Source organism: Acanthopagrus latus, chromosome 18 (genome assembly GCF_904848185.1).
Source record: "Acanthopagrus latus isolate v.2019 chromosome 18, fAcaLat1.1, whole genome shotgun sequence".
NCBI classification, from domain to species: Eukaryota; Metazoa; Chordata; class Actinopteri; order Spariformes; family Sparidae; genus Acanthopagrus; species Acanthopagrus latus.
The window spans coordinates 31,200,289-31,207,134 of NC_051056.1; positions in this window are offsets into that span (position 1 = coordinate 31,200,289).

Sequence of the window (6,846 nt, forward strand, 5' to 3'; positions counted from 1 at the left end):
AAATATTAGAGACTTTTTCATACGAGCATGCTTTTCAGAAACAGTGTTAGAATCACAAAACTTTTATCCACCATGTCCCCAAATAGCCAGTGTGTGATGTCATTACACAAGATAGAGCAACTGTGATGACTGCTCATTAGCTTCCACCATCTCAATCCACCAAACTCTCCACAACGAGCCTGGACGAGGTCAATTACTCAACTGTCAGATGTGATTTAACATTTCCTTGCTCTGCTTTCAGAGCACCACCAGTCGACACAATGATGTACAAGCAAATGTAAACACCATGCTCTGTGACCACCCCGACCCTCGCCCCCTTCCTCCCTGTTCCCCTAAAAATTCCTAAATTAATGGCTTCAATTTCCGGGTTCCTCCTTCGTCAGGCTGTGAACCGTTCTCTGTGTGATGGAGGCTGGAGAGCTGATGTAAACACAGCTTTCAATTATAAATCAGTCTAAAGAGCTGTGCTCCATTGCCCGCTGGCTGTTGTAACACAGGCCCGGCCCTCGCAGCCAAACACCCCACGTCACACTGCTGGGAACTTATGGCCAGCTATTCACTGAGATAAGTTCACACCAGAGGCAGAAACATCTTCAGCGTTGTGAGTGTCAAAGTTATGTAGAGCATGTTGTGCTCATCCTTTGTTGTGTTGGCTGCTTCTTCAACTTCAGCTACACGATCAGAATGGATCTATAAGACACAACAGATGTCGGATAGTTCAGGCAGCTTAACTGTACTGATGACAAGAAGTGAGACATCTGTCTCGCATGTTATTTTCATGCAGGATGCAGAACCATTTCTACTGCTGAGTCAGCACTCTTGTGTGCTGAAACCTGAATGACATCATACGTTGTTGCTGCAGCCTTCAAACTGATGCACTCTCTGATCAACACTCCTGTCAGCAGGACTCTATTGTATTGTTTCTACCTCATCTCTTGTATTCTTATTAGCTTATTCACATGACCATGTTTTCATCTGGCACCACTATGGTGAAGATTTCGTTAAGCTCAGACAAAATGACTTGGTTCTGGTCTGGAAGCGAGCTCAGGGAACAATCATGTGACTCATCTCTGGAAAGGAAAAAGCTGGTTCAGTGACTTCTGTCTGGATCAGGAGTCACCAAACTTTTTCCCCTTCAAGGGACAGAAGTTCCACTTAATGGTGAACCATGGGCCAAAAGCAAACACCTGTTGGGTTGTAATGTTAAGACCCAAAATGGATTTATTGATCGAAGTATCACGCTGCCTGCCAACCTTAGATTACAAAAAAATGATAAATAGAACCTTACAAACTCCGGCATAAAAAGCAATTTGTATCAGTGGACCAAATCCAAGCCTTTGACTGGAGCTCTGTGTTGTTCTCTGTGTACCGACTGTAGCTGATTTAAGGGTTGGACACAATCATAGTCAAACTAACTGTCACCTGTTGGAAGGCAGTGAGGTGTGAACATCAGCAGGGGTCCGGCTCAGAGGACAGTACACAGGCAGTTACCTGAGCAGTCATTTTATTCAACTTTGATTAAACAAATCTTCTATCAGTTATGAAAATTAGCTGGTTGCGTAAATCATTTCCTTTTTACATCAGTCTGTCTGGTAGCATCACAGACACTTGTTAACAGCAAAGTCATGTTATAATTCATGCCATGTTTCTTCTGAGGCTCCGCTCTGAGTCTGGGCGACCACTGTTCATGTTAGACACCAGAAGTCAGCGAAGGTCCGGCATGCTGTCGCTGACACTTAATGGTCATGTACGTTGTTCAGAAGTCACTAATCGACATGTTCAGTTGTTTATGTGTGATACTGATCCACAGGTAACCCACATACTTATCTATGTGCATATCTTTCCAATGATGGCTACAGAGGGGAGCATCCATGACTTTTTAATGAATAAAATACATCATTTAATTTGATACTGCATGTACTTAAGCTCTGAGTCTCATTCCCAACTCGTCACAAACTAAATCTTTAAAGGGATATTCCAGTGTAAATTTGATCCATGGTCTAACACACCTTGACACCGAGTACGACCCCCCTCGAAAGTTTGCGGACCGCTAGCTTACATAGTTTTAGCATCCTCAGAAACGACCGCACAACAACAATACACTGCAGCAAATGGATCCAAGAATAAATCGCCATCAAAAAGCCAAACTTCAGCAACATTAGAAACAGGGTCCCAGCACATATTTCGAGGCATCAGACATTTGATATCCTTGCCGGCTTAGTCGGAAAAGATGAACAAAACTCACCTCTCCAGCTGCAGGCTCGTTGTGGAGAAGCCCTGTGAGTCGATTACCGAGTGCAGTAGAGTGAAGCTCAGTGAATATCATTACTGCGGGACTCTACTGCACTCGGTAATCGACTCGCAGGGCTTCCCCACAGTAAGGAGGCTTCTCGGGTGGTGAGTTTTGTTCATCTTTTCCGACAAAGCCGGCAATGATATCAAATGTTTGATGCCTTGAAATATGTGCTGGGACCCTGTTTGTAATGTTGCTGAAGTTTGGTGCTGTTCTGAGCATTATTTGTGGCTTTTTGATGGCGATTTTTACTTGGACCCATTTGCTGCAGTGTATTGTTGTTGTGCGGCCATTTCTGAGGATGCTAAAACTAGGTAGCGTAGTGGTCTGCAAACTTTATCTCTCGAGGGGGGGTCGTACTCGGTGTCGAGGTGTGTTAGAACATGGATTGAATTTATACCGGAATATCCCTTTAAGGTACAAACGTCTTTGTTGTAAGCATCAGAAACACCATGAAGCTCATTATTATACAGATACAACAGGTTCCTGTAACAACACAACACCCTCTTTGTGTTTTGTGCCGGTAACTCAGACCATGAGGTTTTTCATATTGAAGCCAATTCAATCGTTTCAGCCTTGGTTTGTTTACACCTTTGTGCTCAGAATGAATGTAAAGATGGTCTTTCTCATGTGAAATTACGCGTGGCACTTTGATCTGACTGGTTCTCTCTGGATAACATCAGTCAGCAGGAACGATTCATTTCTGCTGGTGGACAATATGCACTGTACATTTCAGTCCTCTGCTCACCTTAGGGAACACCTTAGCGGCTATTCATTTCTTATTTCCGTGGTAACTTATAGATCAATGATTCACATTTCTCCCACCTACCTTTTAGTGAGTATTTTGTGCTGAATCAATACACCCTGAGTGGGCTCTGAAAGGTTGATGAGGCAGAAACACAATTGATCCATTAATAAAACAGTCGACTCCAATCCATACCCAACAAGAAGCCACACACACACACACACACACACACACACACACACACACACACACACACAAACATACAATCTATTCTTCAGATCTGGTGGGCTGAGCAAATGCTTGAATAATACATAAAAGGTCAACGATAATAAGATGTCGAGGCACGTTTATTGAGGTAATTGCACCTGTTCCATCTCTTCACTGGCAGTATTCCCCCTCTCATCCAGTCCTGTGTGTCTGTCTTTCTCTTTCCTGTTTGAGGCCACTCGCACCAGAAAGTGGCTCAAAAATTCTCCTCGCCTCTCGTCACAATTCTGTAAAAACAGTCCTTGCAGTACAATTCAAACAACCAGTTACTTTTTGGAATGGGGACATAAAAAGGCATCAAAGACTGAAGCATGGAACCAAGTAAAAGTGCTGTGAAGGTATAAGGTGACTCAAACACAGAAATAAATCACATCAGCACTTGTGTGATTGTTATGTGGACTATATCTGTCATCTGCTTCATGCTGCAGCTCACAATTATTGCTAATGATAAAAGACACATTTTAAAACAGTGTTTTTCTCCAATTGCTCTTCTTTTCTGGAGCTTTGAACCAAATCCAGGGATCTTAGTTGGTGGATGGAATTGTCTGTGATCTAAATGTGAGTAAATGTTACTGATGCATGTTTGTCTGCAGAACATCAGCCCTCAAAATCTTAATAGGAATCCTCCCATTTGTGTTGGTCTTGTGCTCCAGGATGAGATTCATCAGACTGACAGACGCTCTTAGTCTACCAGTCCATGGGGTAGACGTAGAGGTGAACCTAGACACATCCAAGAAAAACAGTGCAATTAGAGTTCATAGACTTAACTTGTGAGACAGGATTTACACTATAAGATCTTAAAGGGTGTGCACACAGAGAGCAAACAGTGCCACTCCCCTTTTCATTCACACCAGTGAACCCCAATAAACATGGTTTGCTTTCTGTTTTACCTCTCATTTCTGTAAATATGAAATAGATCTGACAGCTGACAGCTTCTAAATACTGACAGCAGAATATTCTCCTTCTCCAGTCCTTTGAGCTTTGGCATTTGTCATCATTGTAACTGTGTTTTGGAAGAAGTTACACAAAGCAAGTCATTTCCTTGTAAGATCAAACTCTTTGTGTCTCTGCAATAAAAACAAAATCATGGTTATACTAAATTCAATAATGGCCATTGTATAAAATCCAGCTATGTAAATAACTGAAAGTCTCTAGCTTTAGAGTTTATTTGTGCAACACAAACTCTGATGAAGGAACAAATTAAACACCACCTATCTGATGAAGACATTTTATCACCCTTTCAGATCAACACCCTCATGAAAATAAGAACAGTAGCTTGTTCAGTGTTCCCTCTGCACCTCGCAAGTGCTCTTAGACTCTGAAATATGAGGCACGGACATCGTGTCTGCTGCTCCCGAAAATACAAATCTCAAGTGTAGGAGGTCTTTTAAACCAGGAGCAGAGAAAGTGCATTCTGAGAGGATTCAGCCCTCTTAAGACATCGCACCGTGGGAGGTCTATTTTCTCTCAATCTTCCCTCTCTCTGCAGGGTGTGTGTGTGTGTGTGTGTGTGTGTGTTGCAGGTTGAGGTCTGGGTCAGAGGCAGGTGGTAGAGTCACTTCACATTGTCAGATCCCTCCACAGATTAAAAGAGAGGACTTGAGTTTCTGTTTCTTTCAACAGTGGACGCTCATCAAAATGATAAAGACCTCCTGGATTTGATGTCGGCTCAGTTCAACAAGAATCAATTTAATCTTTCTCCATGAGATCACAGCTGAGGACTGGGTACCTTATTGTTAATGCAGAGCTGATTGTAAATATGACTGAGATGAGATGACATATTAACCTGAAGCAGCAGATTATATGAGTGAGTTTGAAGCTGCCAAAAAAACCCAAGAATATGAGTCTTCAGCCAGACTAACATCGTTGTGAGGTTGTTCTGTAGACGAGACAAAGCACACGTTAGCATGCTTTAATGCTCACAGTGGCTACTCTAACATGCTGCTGTTTACCATCTTAACTGTTTCATAGCATCAGCAGTCAGGCAACACAAAGTAAAGCTGAGGGAATGTCAGTAGCGTAGCTTCTCATACATGAATATCTTGAGGAAAAAAAGAAAAAAAACAGGATCATCAAACATTTTATAGTTCATCTTCTGGGGACCATGAATGTGTGTATCACATTTCTAAGAAATCCATGAAACAGTTCTTAGTTTCTCAGTGTCATGATGATGCCAGAATTAAAGTTTGGGGATCACAAGAGTTGGTGCGAGTCATCTTCTGTGGACCATGAAGCTCTGAAGAACATGGAATGTCCATCTGTCAAATAGTGGCTGAGACATTTTAGTCTGGAACAAAGTGGTAGATCAGAAGATAAACCAACATTGTCATCCCTAGAGCCTGCAGTCTGTAGAAACATGGAGTCAGATGGAGCCACTTTAAAATCACAAAATTACAGAAAGCTTGATTCCTCTGAATTCCCACAAATAATAGATTATGTTTATCTAATATTTCCTCCAGTTAACAGGCACACATACTCTGCACATGCTCCATCCTGCCCACAGAACAGGCCGTAATGACCTTATTTCAAAATGGAGAGTAATTCCGACAAACTGCCAACGGTGGAGCGGGAGCGGTTATGGAGCCGCTGAGTTTATTTCCCATGAGTCTATTACTGCTGAAGTAGCCACAGATATATTGAGCCTCGGAGCAGAAAAATCATCATGTGATCCATTACTGTTTTTATAATAGTTGGTAGTGCCACAGCTTTATATGACATTTAAATTGTATTGTTTTTCACTGACCAGCACACTTGACTTGAGGCCATCTGGAAGAATCTCTAATGGCTTAAATTTACCTCATGGCCAAAACTATTCCTATCACTGTCCATCCGATCTGCGGTGGTATTTCTGTTTGTATTTCTGTTGAGATTTCCCAACACGCAGCAGCTAATGGCTGAATGAATGACTCATCTGGTGCATCGCCATGGTCTATTTCATCGTATATGAGTGTGATTCTGAATCCCCCTGTGCAGACCCTCGTTTCATAAGCCCACATGAGAGGAGGCAACATCGCCTGTCGTCCAAATGGACTTTTCATTAGGACGCAGAATGGGTTTGGGTCACAGCAGCGGCACAGCTGATCACATCTCAAACAATGGGGCTCCTGGTACAAAGGTAACAATATATATTTACTGTACAGACCAGAGAGCAGCATCAACATTCTCATCAGACTCTCAGCAAGAAAGTGGACATCACACAGCAAACAATCTCAAGAAATGGTCCATTTAGACTGCTGACTTTGTTTACTGATTCTGGTGTGTGTGTGTGTGTGTGTGTGTGTGTGTGTGTGTGTGTGTGTGTGTGTGTGTGTGTGTGTGTGTGTGTGTGGTAGGATGAGATCTACAGCAGTACATACCAGAGATGTTCCCAAGTCTTTTTTTTGCAAGTCCAAGTCAAGTCTCAAGTCTCTAAGAAATAAAAGTCTTATGTCTCTTCTGGTTGTAATGAGCCTTCTGTCATCTGCTGCTATCCGGTTTACTAACATACTAACATACTAACATTCACTAGTCTAGCCATGTTGCCAGTGGACCAAAAAGTTAC